The sequence below is a fragment of the Nannospalax galili genome, unplaced genomic scaffold (assembly GCF_000622305.1).
Source record: "Nannospalax galili isolate Female #2095 unplaced genomic scaffold, S.galili_v1.0 scaffold327, whole genome shotgun sequence".
Classification (NCBI taxonomy): domain Eukaryota; kingdom Metazoa; phylum Chordata; class Mammalia; order Rodentia; family Spalacidae; genus Nannospalax; species Nannospalax galili.
In genome coordinates, this window is record NW_008356950.1 from 17,189 (window position 1) to 35,015 (window position 17,827).

Sequence of the window (17,827 nt, forward strand, 5' to 3'; positions counted from 1 at the left end):
AGGCCAGCTGCAGCTACAGACCCTGTCTCAAAACTTCTCCAGTTTCCCTGAAAAAATGTCTCATTTGGGAAATAAATTGCCTATTTTCAGCATTGTGTTTTGGGGGCATAGATGATAATACAAAATAGTAATTTTAGAATAATAAGCTGGAAGTTTGAGTAGCACCCGGAGGGAGGGTAAGGACTTAGTGTGCAGGAAGGGTTGAGGAAGCATGTGGCTGAGTTCAGGGTACAGACATGGAGGTGGGAGTTTGCCCAGTATCCCTAGGATACATAACCTGGCCAGAGCCACAGACTGAAAAGGAAAACGGATTTCAAGAGGTATCCGTTAAGAAGTGTGTTTTTCCTCATTCAGTTTTATGTCTTACAGGGTTTATACTGAGTAAAAGATTGTATAACTTTAACAATACAGTTGTAAACCTAAAAATTTACAGCCAGTTTTGAAAGAGATGCTTCTTAGCTCTGGAAACTGTTATTGAATATGTCAGTGCTGTTATAATGAAATGCTTCTAATTATACGGTTATTAAATAAATAAAACAAAAACAGAAGATCAAAAAAAAAGTGCCACTATTGTACTGCTATAGCTATACTTTGCTGTACCAGTCATTGTTGTAGTTATTGGGCTTTAAAACTGGGGTTGGAACATTGATTGATATTCTCCCTTAGCAACTTGGATGGTGTCCTCCAAAACTTATTTAATGAGAAAACACCAATGGTCCCCTGTCAGTCAGTTCCTTAATAAGAACAAAACAAAAATGGCCATTAAGCTAGGAGTGATAGTGCATCCCTATAGTCCCAGAAATACAAAGGCTTAGGCAAGAGGAGCCTCACTAGTTCAAGGTTAGCCTGAGGTACATTCCAAATTCAAAATCAGCCTGGGCTAAGAAGCAAGGCCCAGCCAAAAAGAAAAGTATACCCACTAAATTCAATATTATTTAATATTTTTATTGGAGATAAACAAAACACATTTTAGTGGTTTTTAGCCAAAAACACTAAAAACAAGGAAGTAATTAAAAGCATAATGTTCATAGAAAAGAGAATTTTTTTCCCATTTGCAAGTAAAATAATTATATATGGAAATTTCAGATAATTAATAGGCAAATTACTTCAATAAAATAATTTGATGAAGTAATAGGTTAAAATCAACTTAAAAAGCTTTAACACATGCAAATAAAAACTAACTAAAGCCTTATTTATGAGAGAAAATGTGAGTATATATGTAGGTTAACAGACTATATGCATAGCTACATTAATATACATGTGCATATCAAGAGCTAAACTTAACAAGAAGTTTATAAAAATCTACATGGAACTGGCTAAAGATATATTAGTAGACTTGGAGAAGATTCAGTGCCAGAAAGGTATCAGAATGCCCTTAGCTAATTTATAAATTTAACATAGGAGCTACAGAAATGTCATTAAGGATTTGGATATTTTAAGCTAATAAGATTATTATAAAGTTCATTTCAAAATGAATTTTTAAGAAGACAGAAAAACTGTAGATTAGAAAAAAGATTAATGTTTGAGAGAACTAGCTGGCCCATATGCTAAATGTATTATACACAGTCTATAATTGACATGTTAATTCTCAAATAAGCAGATAGGTCAGAGATATGAATTAAAATGTGTGTATATACTTAATCTTGAGCTGGAGAGATGGCTCAGCAATTAAGAGTACTGACTGCTCTTCTAGAGAACCTGGGTTTGATTCCCATCACCCACATGGTGGCTGACAACTGTCCTTAACTCCAGTTCCAGAAGAATTCGATGCTCTCTTCTGATGTCCGCAGGCATTGTATGACATGGGTACACTTACATACATGCAGGCAATACACTCATAAAAATAAGTAAAATATAAAAATAAATAAATAAAATGTGTGTATATACTTAATTCTCATAGAAATTCAGTGTTTGATAAAGTAAGCAGCATCTCATATCAGAAGGGAAAAAGCAAAGCAAAATTTTTTTTAAAGTAGTGTTGGGGAGCTGGAAAGATGGCTCAGCAGTTAAGAGTGCTTGTTACTCTTACAGAGAATTGGATTCCAGTCCATAGCACTCACATTGGGCAGCTCACAACTGCCTGTAATACCAGAAGACCCTACATCCAATTCAGGCTTTCACAGGTACTCACACACACAAATGCATATCCACACAAAGACACACACATACACATAAATAAATAAATAAATAAATAAATAAATAAATAAATAAATAATAAGATGGTTCTTTGAAAGAAAAGTCTTGCTGGTATGTCCATGTGGAGGATGAAAGTACAAATGGGCACATTCTTCATACCGCTTGCCAAGACAAGGGCTAAGTGAATGGAAGAGTTAGTGGATCCACCCGATCAAAGTATGAGCAGAGAGGCTGGGAAGACAGCTTAGTGGGTGCAGTGTTTGCTGTGTAAGCATGAGGATTTGAGTTCAGATCTCCAGAATCCACATTAAAAAAAAATAGCCTTCTTTCCCCTTAACCTGAGTGCTGGGAGGTGGAGACAGGTGGATCCAGCTGGTCTAGCTGGAACAGAGAGCACCAGGTTCAGCGAGAGACTCTCAAAAAGCAAGGTTGAGAAGCAGTTGTAGAAGATATCCCATCATTGACCTCTGGCCTCCATGTGTGCCTCCAACCACACCGCACAAACGTACACAGATGCATACATCATGCCTGCATACAAATAAATAAATAAATAAATAAATAAGTAAAAGAATGAATGAACAAACGAATAAGTTATAAAGTCTGAATGAATCAAATTGCTAACATATAAATTAAAAATTTAGAAATAAATTAAACTGCAGCTAAATTTCAGTATTCCCTCAGAGTACAAATTCTTCCCTGCTATGGCTCTGATTCCAAAGCCATTAAGAAAAAATATTGGTACATTTTAAAATGCAAATGACAACAAATCATTAAAAAATTGAAAAACAATTACTAAGTAGAAAAAATTCTCAAATCTCTATCACAAGAAAATTGTTCGTATTATAAACATGTAACATACTTCTAACATCATGAAGGAAAAACCATCTGAAAGGTCTATAAAAATCTCCTAGGAATCCTTTCCTACACATATATCTTGTAGGTTTTTCCCAACGTTTTCTTCTAAGAGTTTCAGAGTTTCAGGCTTTACATTGAGGTCTTTGAGCCATTTGGAATTGACTTTTGTTCAGGGTGAAAGATAGGGGTTTAGTTTCATTCTTCTATAAGTGGAGATCCAGTTTTTCCAGCACCATTTGCTAAACATGCTGTCTTTCCTCCAGTTAATGTTCTTGGCCCCTTTGTCAAATATCAGGTGGCTAAAATTGCAATTACTCATATTTGGGTCTTCAATTTTGTTCCATTGGTCTATGGGTCTATTTTTGTGCCAGTACCATATTGTTTTTATGACTATAGCTCTGTAGTAGAGCTTAAAATCTGGTATAGTAATCCCCCCAGCATTGCTCTTAGTTCTCAGGGTTGTTTTGGCTATCCGGGGTCTCTTGTGCTTCCATATGAATCTTAGGATAGATTTTTCCAATTCTGTGAAAAATATCATGGGGATTTTGATTGGCATTGCATTGAATCTATATATGACTCTTGGTAGGATGGTCATTTTCATAATATTAATTCTTCATAGTGGCATAAGCCTACACTGCCAGTATTTAAGAGATGAAGACAGGAGGACTGGAGTTCAAGGTCATCCTTGCCAACACAGGGCATTTGAGTCCAGCCTGAACTACACAGAACACTGCCTCAACAAGAAAAATTCCCTAGGATTATCAACAACAACAAAAAATGCAAACATCCCTTAATCACATGAAAAAGCCTGTCTTACTTTTAATAAGGAAAAACAAAACTTAAATTATACTGAAATATTTTTCATATATCAAATTAGCAGAAAATTCTAAATTTAGACACGTACTTCTTGGTAAGCTACAGGACAGGGTGCTTCCAAATATTGCTGTGGGAAGAGAAAGCAATAAAACATGAAAGGCTATTTGAAAATATTGGGAAGATCATGCATGCAATATCATTTGACTAGTTTAATCTCTGGAATAAATAACAAATCTATAAGAAAACACAGAAAAGAACTGAACAAAAAGACCCGGCAACACCAGGACAAGAGAGCGCTGCAAAGTCTCTCAGTCTCTCTCCAGGAATGGGGTATTAATGGTTGTCTTCTCTGGCCTTGAGTCTCTGTACACTACAAACAATCAACCACATGGTGACTACTAAAAGGATCCAGATTTAACTTCAGGAACACAAAGAACCATCATGGATTCCCTTTTAGAGTAAGAACAGACAAATGGGCAGAGGCAGTGAACAATAAAAACAATTCTAGATAAAGTCTACTTTGCCATCCTTTCAGTTTATACATAGACCTACCTGGCTTCTGAATGTATAGTTGGGATCGATAGTGCTCTCTCTCTCTCTCTCTCTCTCTCTCTCTCTCTCTCTCTCTCTCTCTCTCTCTTTCAGAAAATATAGTCAGCTTGCCACTATGGTAGCAAGGAAAAGATGGTAAAAGATATGTGAATAAACTCACACTTTAAACCAAATAGAAAGAATGGTTCATTGAGTCCATTGCAAGAGAGCAGTGGGATAGCCAGTAATCACAGTACTGTGCATAGGCACTGATATTCTTGACAGCCAGACTAGTGCTTACATCAGCCTGTGGGTTAAGACCTACTGTAGAGACTAATACCAAGAGCCAAGAAGAAGCCTCATCCACACCAGAGCCACCCTCACCTCACACCTCTCTTTCTCACAGCTGAGAAAGAGAGAATCAATGAAATTCTGAGACATGGAGTGGGTAGAGATAGTGGTTGACAGAAAGTTTCCTGTGATCCTGATGATTTATAGATAGATGATGATGAGTGGATGGATGGATGGATGGATGGATGGATGGATGGATGGATAGATCGGTGGATGATAGGTAATAGATAGATGATAGATAGAAGACAGATAGATGATAGATGATGATAGATAGATAGATATAGATAGATAGATAGATGATAGATAGATGGATAGATAGATGATTGACAGATAGATGATAGACAATAGATAGATAAATAGATGATAGATAGTTAGATAGATAGATAGATAGATAGATAGATATAGGTGGATGATTGATGATATGAATCTATCTCCCTAAAAAAACTAAATAAATAGGTTCTGACTATAGATTGCCACAAGCTTAAAAGTGTAGTAACCTAACTGCTACTACCTGCCAAGCACAGTGCTCTTACTCAAGTCCACCATTTGTGGTGTGCAGCTCCTTGAATGAATGTGTATGTGCTATGCATGTATGTTTCAATCTTAGGAAAAGGGAAGAGAATAAATTTGCACTCAGATGAAAGTTTCAAAAAATACAATCATACTTATGCCTCAGATCTAGGTTATGATGTCATGATAAAGCCCAAGGACATTGGACCCATAAGGACAGCTGCCTGCATGTCATACACTGCCAATCAGCAGGTGAAAAGGCAGTCAACACTCTGGAGACACTGGGAAGACCCATGAGATCCAGTAAATGTCACCAAAGTGAACTTCTATAAAATTTAGAGGTCTGCCAGATCAGCGAAGTTTTTGGAGGTCTGATGGCCAGGCACATTGCTGAGTACTTCCAAATTGAAAGACAAATTTCTGTATCTTGAATCCTAACCACTCGTAATCCCTACTCTTAAAGTTCTAAAGCCAAAAGCTCCTTATCACCAATTACTGAGATATCTGCTCCAACCAGGGAATGCCATGAAAGGCTAACTTCTTGGACAAGAGTTAAAGTCAGCAGAGGATATGAAGCATGCTTAGACTAGGGTATGAGGAGCCAGATGCTTGGTCTCTACAAGTCAACAGACCCTATCATGACTGGACGTCTCAATGAGAGAAGAAAATAGTGAAAAATTGGTGCTATTATGGAAGATCACAATATAGGTAATTCAAGATACAGGAGCAAAACCACACCACCAAAACAAAGAATTATATGCATTCTGAAAAACAAATGAAAACTCTCCTAGTGGACTGCTGAGACCTGGGAAACATAAAATGTTTGACTATGTCTGAAGTACATGTCAAGAGTTTTGCTCTGTGGGGCCCACTAAGTAACAAAATCAGGCAGAGCCAGCAGAAATTCATTACACGAAAGAAATGGTTCATTCATGATTAAGATTATCCAAGACTGAAGCACAGTGAGAAGACACAGAGCAGGCAGTCCACAATCCCATATCATGAATCATGCTTGTACCAGCGCCATGCCCTGAGCTCGTGCTGAGGGCAATGGGAGGAGACAGGTCACACGTAAGCCACTGAGGAAGAAGCCTGAGGTTGGTTTGCCCATGGCTTTGATGACTTTAAGTACATTTTCACACTGTATAATTACCAGTGATAGATAAGGTCTAGTGATAAAGATTCATCATGCAACAATAATTGTTAAAAGTACATGAAAAATATATGGAGATTTATTACAGAGTTCTCAGCTTTAAGTTCTAGACATTGACCATAGTTTTGAAAATGTAAATTAGGTGAAAATAGGTATGATGTGTAGTGAGGGAATCCTCTGGAAAAGCCCATAGTATTCATCTTCAGTATTAAATGTAATTTATTGGACTGCAACTGTATTTTTTTTCCATCTTCAAGCCCACTGGCCTACCAAGAAAGCCCTAGTAATGAATAGCAGTGGAGTGGAATGCCGTGGTATTCATAGGATTGCTTTGTATGTGAGGGGTCGTTCTGTGCCTGTCACATTGGAAAGATGCCACTGCTGAACTAAAACATGAAAATGAATGATGTCTTTATGTTCAAAATTAAAAGCTTACAATATATTTATTGTCCTGTTACTAAAATATGCTCAGTTTGCAATCCAGTTTCTACTGCATTTTAGAGGAGCGAGACTTTCCATTATACAGTACCATAAGTGGAATCATAGCATTTTTAAAGCACAAAGAAAACCAAAAGGCCATTGACAGTAGCTCGTATTTTACAAATCAGAAAACAGAATCTTTTGAAGTTCCTGGGGTTTTACTGACAGAGCTGAGACTGAAACAAAAGGCTTGGCCTCCCACCCTAGGGCTTCTTAAACGACTACCTAACTTAAAAGCATAAGAGTATGTCTTCTAAATATATGCAGTCTGCAAATGAAAATTCTCCAGTGAACGCTGAAGAAAGCTTTAATCCTCTTGGTTAACTTTCTAAGTAGCTCCATCTCCATTGCCATCCTGATAGAAGGTTTAAAGGAGCCTTTGTTATTAATCCTTTATTCTGCAGAGTTTATCGGGGTGCCAAATGTACAATAGGCAATATACGCTCACTGGAAAATAAAAGATGTGGCAGATACATGTGTCAACAATTCTAAAGCTCTACATGAAAGCAAAATGACTGCCAGGTTTTATTGATGAGATGAGAGATGTGACATGTTTCTAACACAGGAATATCATTAAGTTTGGGACAGGGTTGCTGGGTGGGTGGGCTTCTGTTTGTCTTGTGAAAAGAATCTAATCACTTCCAGTAGGTCAGATTGGAGTATGGTGCCACTCATTTCCTGAACGATTCATTCAAAACCCAATACAAACCTTTTCTTAGTAATCCCAGCAATAAAGAAAATTTGTCATAAAGCTACTGTGTAGTTTTACAGTTCAAAATCAGAACATATACTGAAAACCTTTTACTACTTCTCTCAAAAAATTAATGATCTTTATCATGAGAAAATTATTTTTAACTGCCAAATAAATTTCATTAAAATCCTGTCTAACTTCACTTTCATGCCTAAAATAAACTGTACAACTTTTAAAAGGCTTTAATTAAAAGAATTATCTGCTGCATTTTATTTGTGAGAATACATTTTCACTCTTATGTTGTCTCTAACAATCTAGGAAAAATCTTTGAGTGTAAACACCTTTAAGTGGATTTAATAAAAACATTTCACTGCTCTGGGTAAATGAGTTACAGCAAATTAAGTAACTGATTCCTGTGTTTATGAGGGCTTTTTAGTGCACCCTTGTGGTAAAGTAATAAATTACAAATGCAACATTGAGGTAAAATCTCTCAGCATAAAGCCAGCTCAATGAGAAGCAAGAGGAGTTCCATCTTCAAGAAGCACCAACCACTGTCTCATGACAGAAATAAAAAAATAATCTTGCTTTACATAGAGATATGGCCCACATGAATAGCAGGGTTTGAGACAAAAAGACAATCTTCAGTTTTTAGGAAACCACTGGAAGCCAAGCATGGTTGGCTCACTCCTCCAATCCCATCCTTCTGAGACTGAAGCAGGTGGATGTCCATGAGTTCCAGGTCAGCCTGGGCTACATGACAAGTGCATGCCAGCCTGGTCTACAGAGTAAGATGTTGTGTTAAAAACCAAACTAAAAAAAAAAAGGAGGAAGAGCGGTAACAAAGAACCACTGAAAGATATGTTGCAAAGTATTAGCATAAAAACATACATCAAGAGATTCATTTCCAAATTGCTCCATCATTCGGACAATACTTAGAAGATTTTTTTCAATTTGTAAATCTGTCCACAACTCTTACCTTGTTTTGTTTATTTGTTCATTTATTTGTTTGGTTTAACTAAATATTAGAAATGACTGTTCTATGTAAAAATGGATGCTTTTTTTTCATATTATAAACAACCTGGCAAATGTCTAGTCTGTTTTGTTTAATTAAGAAAAAGAGCACCTTGTTTAGTTTTGAAATGTCAAGAAAACTTTGTAAATAGAATATTAAAAATACTGCATGATATATTCTCTCAAAGATGAAAACAATACACATTTAAAGATAAATAGCAAAGTCATACTTTTTCTTTTTGTGTATGTATGTGCTGTGTAGCATTTGTGTGCAGTGCAAGCATGGGTGTATGAAGATGCACATACCTGCATGCATGCATATAAAGGGCAGAGGAAGATGTTAGGTATCTCCCTCTATTGTTCAGCACCTTGCTGCCTAGATACAGGGTCTCTCACAAATGTAAAGTCCCCTGTTTCTGCTAGGCTGTCTGACCAGTCAGCTCTTGGGATGCAGCTGGCTTTTCCCCTAATACTGTACTTTTTTTCATGCGTATGTGTGACGTGTGTGTGTGTGTATGTGTGTGTGTGCATTGTTGCATGTGTGAGAGCACATGTGAGTGTGGCTGTGCATGCACATGATGTGCGTGTATTTGAAAACCTGATGTTAACGTCAGGATTCAGCCTTGACCACTCTTCCATCTTATTGAGGCAGGGTCTCTCAAGGAAACCCAGAGTTACCAATGTGGCTAGTCTCATGATCTAGCTTGCTCTGGGGGTGCCCTGTCTCACTCTTCAAAGGCTGGAATAACAGGCAGGTTGCCACACCTGCATTTATGTAGATTCTGGGGATGTGAACACCCATCCTTATACATACATGACAAGTGCCATCAAGAGATGACTCATTCACCTGTCCTCTTGTTCGGGAGAACATGGACAACCCATGAGATAGACTTGAACCAATGTCCAGTCTACAAAGAGGGTCAACTCAGAGAAAACATTTCATCCGTGCTTCCAAGTGAAGCCAGACAAGGTTGAACAGGACCTTTGACTCATCTTCACATAGATAGAACTGGTAAAAGAAAGGAGCCTGGCATTCCTCCCAAGCTCATGTGACCCCCAAGGAATAGATCTTCAAGTGACCTTAAGTGTAAAAATAAATTGAATTATTTGGGCCAACTGTATGGTCTTAAACACCCAAAAGGAAAATATAACCAAAGAGTAAAGTCATCAGTATACTTCTTTAAGTGTTCAAGGGATTACACTTCCCATACGATTAAAGGTGTGTGCCACCATGCCCATCTCCAAAGTCATTTTTTGAAAAGCAAGATAGTATCTATGCACAATCTTGAAAGATATTGAGAAGGTAGGGAACAGAAATGGAAAGAAGTAGGCCATTAGATGTCTACTTTCTAAACTAGATGCTAGATTGGATTGTATTTGTTACATTATTGCTTACACATGAAAACACATGAATAAATAAAGTACACAGGAGTCACAGATGGTGGAATATGACAAAACAAAGAGAAAAATTCTGTGTCACTAGTTACAAACAATAAAACAAAAATTAAGATAAATTAATGTCACTTTCTGAAAATTTTAAGAATAATATTAGTTATAATATAGCTAGGCAGTGTAGATGTTCTGCTCACTGGGAATTATTAATTTTCCTTCTTATGATCTATTCACACACAGGTACATGAAGGCAGACATCACATGCCCATCACTGAGCCTTATGTCAATGCAAAATCAAGAACTGTGATTAATAAATATTTTATTAACAGTATTTTATAATTCAAATATTAGGCTTAGTATGTATTTTAAATGGCTCCAATAATTAAAAGCCTAGAAAAGTAGTTTTTCCAAAAATACTTGCCAAACACAAGTGACATGCCATGCTATTTTGAAAAGCATTGTTAGTATGCTATGATGCTGAGGCTGACCTCAAGGCGAAGCTTGTCCTTTGCCTGTGTGGGGTCCTGAAATCCATCCTTGGCACTACAAAGGCAAACAAACAACAACAAAAAAGTATGCTGTATATATTTCATTTTTTATTTCTTAGAAATCCATCTAAAATTTATGATGGTAAATAAAAATGTCAGGCCTGGAGATGGCTCAATGGATAAGATCACTTGATGCTCTTGCAGAGGATCCAGGTTCAGTTCCCATCACCTACATGGTGACTTACAACCACTTGTAGCTCCAATTACAGGGGATCTAATGCCTTCTGGCCTCCAAGGGCACTGGGCACACACATGGTACACTTACATACATGTAAGCAAAGCACATATTCACATAAAATAAAAATAAATAAAATTTTAAAATATCATTGATTTGTGTTAGAATAGCATCTGATGTGTGGAAGTAACATTTTGCTGATTATTTTTGCATTTAATTTAAAACATGTTAGTGCCATCTTTTCTTAACACTTCAATAATTCCTGCTTAGTGACTTGTAATAAACTGGGAATTCTGCCCATCACCAGTCAACACAAATAGCCTCTGCCTCATTAGAGAACCTGCTGCTGTGAGAACAAGCCAAGAACCTGGAAAGTAAGACCACCCATGATTGCTGGAAAGGATCATGAAAGACGCCAACTGGCCAGGGGAAGGGTAGAAGGGCCTTTCCTGGAATACAATGGAGTGGCCATGTCAGCCTTGAATTGGGTGAAATCTGGCCCTAACTGGCAAGTTCTGGAGGCTCAGTGAAAGCAATAAGCACAGGGAACAAGCAGCTAAACTCTACTCAAAATTTAAGTTGTTGCAAACATCATATAAGTATTCAGTATGGAGACAGCTTCAGCTTAATTTCATTTGGAATCCAGTGAGATATTTTTGTTAATGTTTCAAATACTCAGGATTAGTCTCTATGTCAGTTCTGTCTTCTACTCTCTGATCCCAAATAATAATTTGAGAAAGAAAATATCATTTGCCTGCTGGGTGACAGATATAAAGTTAAACCTGGAGAAATTCTAGTTTAAAAGTCATCTATTTAAGAATGAATAGGAAATGGTTAAGGGTGAGTTGCAAGTACAGAAAAAGGGCAGGATATGGGAAAATCCAAATATGCAAGACTGTCTTGTTATCTTTGGGAGCTCCAAGCTTGATGTGACTGGCATCTAGACAAGGAAAGGAAGAGCTGGAAGGTTCTGACTACAGAGTTGCATGGTACCTTCTACTAGGCATGTTACATATATAATCCATGAGCTATGGATAGCTATGAATATGACCCAACATATTTGTAGTAGACAGCATAATGACACAGTATCAAAGGTTACACACTCCTGCGCCATGCTAAGTTTTCACTAGATTTTCTTCTTGGTGTTAAATGCTATGAACTTTTTCTAAGCAGAGTTGAATCTTGAAGAACCACTCTGATGACCACAAAAGGCAATTAAGTAGAAGGGAACAAAAACAGACAAAGAGGGGGAAATGTAGGAAATATTTCAAATGTTCAAGTGAGGCAGATAGGGGGGACTTTCCATCTGGCTAAGGAGTTAGAGAGAAGGGTTTATCCTTACATTTGAAACAACTACAAAAGCAGAAAGAATGTGAGAAATATGGAACAACAATTTTAGATGCATAAGGACAGTATTGATCCCTGAGAGGTGAGACACACAGGAGGTAAATCTACTACTGCCCAGCCTATTACCTAGCCTTCAAGTCTGTATGTGGGAAAATGGTACAGAGAAGAAGTCTGGCAGATTCCCTGGGTAGGGGAAGCAGAGCAGGAAATCCAAGCCAGGTAGAGTCATGGAGAAGATTAGCAGTGAGAAAAAACCGTTATGGGAAAGACCCTCGGAAAGCTGTGAGTGTCCCTCTGTAGTGTACAGAAGAGTATTCATTGCTGTGTGAATGTGAGGAGACTCCCAAAGTTAAGAAGAAAACTATTTGAAACAACAAGAAGTTAAATGTGGTGCTGCACACATATAATGCCAGCACTTAGGAGGTTTTCCTTAGTGAAGGAAGACCTTAGCTTGAGGTCTTCCTTCACTGCAGAACAACTTTAAGGATAATCTGGGATACATGAAAACATGAGACCCTGTTAAAGGAAGGAAGGGAGGGAGGGAGGGAGGGAGGAGAAAGAAAGAAAGAAGGAAGGAAGGAAGGAAGGAAGAAAGAAAGGAAAGAGAGAGAGAAAGAGAGAGAGAGAAGGAGGAAGGAAAAGAAAGATAAATAAGAAAACACCTAGAGGGGTGAGTATGTGGAACTCATTCAAGACCAAAACTAAGGCCTATTTCTAGCAGCAGCCTAATAAACCTCAAAATTTGAGGCATATTACCTAATACTTAGGTATTGCCTAAGCCCTAGATTAAGTTGCTACTATCTGATAATATTTTTAAAAAATCAAAGAAAGACCTTAAAGGAACAACAATTTCAAGGAACTCGGGTGCATTGAGGAAAAAAAGTCACAAAAAATTCTAGTAAAAAAAAAAATCTTAACTCTCAGACTTCTCTGGATTCCATCCCGAATCTGCAGGCCTCCAACCTTGGCAGGGTGAGTCACTCTCTGCCATCTCGGCTCTCACCCCAGCTTGAACCTCCAGGATCCTTCTCCATCCCAGACTTGCAGCTTGAACTATGTCCCTTAGACCTCCATGTGCCCTGCCATCTGAGCTCTGTTCACCCAAGACCTGCAAACTCCCACTCTAACCTACCAGCCAACCTGTTCACTAAGCAGCCCCCATACCACCCTGCTGATCCACTACCTTCTGCAGTCAATCCTGAAATCTCAACTCAAAAGCTCCACCTATCTCTAGCTGAACTGAGACTACTTCTTTCACCCCAATTGCACATCAACATAATGTGGCCTAAAACCGAACACCAAGTACTATTCAGTGGGGCCATAACCTGACAAGTGAGGGACAAAACAAACAAGATACAAAAAAAAAAAGTTCAACAAGGATGAGATCACCCTTACTAAGAAGCACCACCACACAAATCCAGATGCTTGAGGTCTCAGCAAAAAATATAAACAACATGAATCATCAAGACAATACGGTTACAAGATAAAGTAACAACCCCAATGCAATATTTCCTGAGAATGATAACCAAGCAGATAAACAAGACAATGATTTCAAAAGTATTATAAATATGTTCAAAGAGCTCAGAAAGAATATGAATAAAAAACTGAATGAAGACCGTGGAAACACAGACAAAATAAACAATCAAAACATGAAACTGGAATCCAATAAAAAATAGATTTTCTGAAGAAAAACCAATCTGAAATAAAACTTGAAATCAAAAACTCAAGAACTTAAACAAAAACTTAAAGGAAAGAAGCAAAAATAAAGTGGAGGAAATGAAACAGGGAATTTCAGATCATAAGGATAAGCTTGGAAACATGGATTATGCAAAGAAAATATCAAATATAACCCAAGACTGGAATATGCAAGATCTTGTGGACACTGTGAAAAGACCAAATCTATGCATCATAAGCATAGAAGGAAAAGAAACCTAGGTCAAAGGTGTAGATAAAATTTTAATAAAAATCATACAAGAAAATTTCCCAAACCTAAGGAAAGGGATATCTATCAAGGTAAAAAGGGCATGTAGAATACCAAGTAGACAAGACCAGAAAAGAAATCCCTCACTTCATGTAATAATCAAAACACTAAATGTACAGTGAAAGAAAAGATATTGAAAGCTTTGAGAAAGACAGATCAAGTCACATATAAAGGCAGGCCCATTAGACTAACAGCTGATTTTTCAATGGAGACTATGAAAGCCAGAACAGCATGAATTAATGTCATACAAGTCACGAAAGAACACAGATTCCAGCCTGAACTATTACACCTGGCAAAACTATTAATTGTAATTAAAGGAGAAAGAAAAACTTTCCATGATGAAAACAGATTTAAGGAATTTATGTCCACAAAACTAGCTCTTCAAAGGATCCTTGATGGGATATTTTGACCAGATGAGATCAAACACTCTCAAGAGAGCCCCTAGAATCTTTGTGAAGTATATACATATACACTATAAAAAGATATTAAAAAGAGTTATCATACAGCAGGGGGACATTGCCCCTTGTAGATATCACAGGCTAAGGAAAAGAACAACAACAACAAAATATGGGTTCCCTCTCTAGGGAGATATTGACCAGGGGTCCCATAGACCCTCAACAATATTGACTGTTCACTCTGCTCTTGGTTACCTACCAGAACTTAATAGTAAGACCCTATAGCTGATGATACTATATACATGAGCTATAGATCAAACAAGCAGAAATCAAGCTGGTGCTGACTTCAGAGTCTCATCTCTACTGCCTGGCATTCACAGCACTCAATGGTGTTAATGTATGCATGCTACTGGCAGGAAAAAATATTCACCAACCTTGCCCAGATAATTAATCCTGTCAATTACAACAAAAACTGACTGGAAAGATATACCCACTTGTGCAATAGTGGCATGAATGTTATGAGAGTAACCGTCCTCTTTCTAATTGGATTTTAGGGCTACTTCATAGGATAGAGCACATGGCTGACCCTGATAGCAGGCTTAGGAACCTCAGGTTAGACAGGTCACAGGCCATAGTGGAGAGCTTATTATTCCACTAAGTAAAGTATTAAACTGACTCCTAATGATTTTGTTTTTTAAATATTTTATTTATTATTTTTATGTGTATGTGTGTATTGCCTTATTGCCTGTATGGATATAAGTGCACCCATCTCATGTAATGCCTATGGAGGTCAGAAGAGGGTGCTGAAATTCTCTCCAGCCCCTGATTTTATTTTATATCCATAGATTAATACGTCTCTCATATCTCACCAGAGAGATGCAGAAGATTGTGATTAACACAGAAACCCCTAACTAGTCAATATGTAGAGCAGAGCACTTATCCCTGAATAGGACATTGATATCAAGCTTCTGCATCCCAAGGCTCAGGGATCACTGTGGGAGTTGGGGTGGAAAGATTATAAGAGCCAGAGTTGGTGGATGACCACAAGGAAACTGAGCTTCCCAGATACCTGGTCAGTTATTCATATGAACTCACATCAATGGTGACAGCAGTTTATGTAAGCTCAAACCAGACAAAATCTCAGCAGAGACATAGGAAAGCAGGTTAAAAAAAAAAAAAAAAAACCCAGCCTAACCTAAGGTACTTTTGGCAACAATTGGCTTCTGGGAAAGGGGGAGATAGCCTCGTTCCATGATGTGACTCTTTGTAGGTTAACCACGTGCCAGTGGATTGACCCTCACTGAAGGACATTTGGGGACACAGATTGGACTCCATAGGCCTTCATATATATATATATATGTTCATATATATATATATATGTTCATATATATATGTTAAATTGGGTGGAGGCAAGAAGGTATTGTGCAAATAGGAGAGGGGATCTATATACCATTAAACTGTATTATATGAAAATCACAAATACCATTTTAAAAATATACAAAAAAACCTCTTGTACCAAATATAGCAGAATTGAAATTGTTTGTCATCCAATAAAAAAAATCAATGAGGATTCAAAAAAAGAGGAAGATATGACCCATTATTTTGAGAAAAATAAATCCATTGAAGCCAATGCAGAATGGGGATTATTAAAATTAGTGGACAAAAGATGGACATTGTCAGGCTGGAAAGATGGCTCAGCAGCTGAGAGCACTGATCTCTCTTGCAAAGGAAACAGATTTGATTCCCAGCACCCACATGGCGGCTACGAACAGTCCTTAACTCCAGTTCTAGGGAAATCCAATGCCCTCTTCTGACCTCCACGGCATTGCACGACACGGGTGCACTCACAAACATGCAGGCAATACACTCATACACATAAAATAACAACTCCCCATAACTCCAGTCCCAGGAGATCCGACAGCCTCTTCTGACCTCTGTGGGCATTGCACGACATGGGTGCACTTACCTACATGCAGGCAATACACACATACACATAAAATAAAATAATAAATAAATTTAAAATATATGATCTTTTTAAAGTGTAATATTGCATAAGATTTAGCATACAAATAAAAATAAAATATATAATAATGTACGAAGGGCTAGAACAGAAAAATCAAATAAACAACTGTGATGTGTCACACTATCTGTGTGTATCACTTGAAAATAAGCTATGCTTTGCTACAGATCCAGCTCTAAGTTGGGGATCAGTAAGTTATGTCACTTGGCTTGTTTTTCACTGTTGTGTTTTGTTCTTTCTGTGTGGTGAATGAGAATGATGCCCATCTTTAAGGCTTTGTTTATAAAAAATTGGGAAAATCACAAAGACTACATGTGGCCCACAAACTTGAAGTTGTGTTTTTTTTAACACTTAGATCTTTATAGGAAAAACCATTTTCCAACTCCAGAAATTCTGTAGAAACTGTTATAGTAAGGAAGCAAAAACTTCAAGCAAATGGGTCAACAAAGGATATGACATAAATTACCCAACAAATCAAAAGGAAGACTGAAAGAGGGAACAAGAAAAGATAAACGGAAAACAAAGAGTAAGTTTATACATTTAAACCTAACTATATTAAGTATAAATTATATCAATACCACAATGAAAAAGCAAAATAGAGATACTCAAATGCAATAAATAGAAGGGCTGAAATATGTACTACTTATATGAAATTCTTTTCTGTGTGTGTGTTTTGGCTTTGGAGTCAGGAGTCTTGTTATTGGCCCAGGCTAACCTGAAACTCATTATGTAGTGCAGGCTGGCCTTGATCTCACAGAGATCTGCCTGTCTCTGCCAACCAAGTGCTGAGATGAGAAGTGCCTGGCCTCAGCTGGAAATTTTTAGTCAGGAATAAGATGACATTTTCCTAAACACTGTTTTGTATGTGTGTTTATATAATCATGCAATTTTTCTTCTCTCCCTCTTAAACATTAAATACAATGATAAATTTTTGAATGGTAAGCTTCTTTTGAAATGGCAATGAAATCCAACTGCTTGTGGTGTATAATTTTATATATAGAGAGAAAGATTCGATTTAATAATATTTATGGAGAATTTTTGCTTTTATTTCAGAAGAATACTGGTCTGTATTATTGTGTTTGGGTAAAATCTGCATCTGGTTTTTGGATCATGATAATGTTGGCATCAAAAATAATATGTGAAATAGACCCTTCTGTTCTTTGGAAGAAGTTGTGGAGCACCGATTTCACTCCTTTGTATACTTGGAAAAATTCTTTGATGAAATCAATTTTCAGAAAAATTTAATTATGAATTTAATTTCTCTGATAATTACAGAAACTTTCATATTACTATTTCATCTCAAATGCATTTAAATAGTTTGTAATAGCTGGGAAATTGTTCTGTTTTAATTGTAATTTTCCAATATCAATCTTCAGCCCTTGTTCTTTCTTTGATAACATCCTTTTCTGGTTAACAATGGAAAAAATATATATCG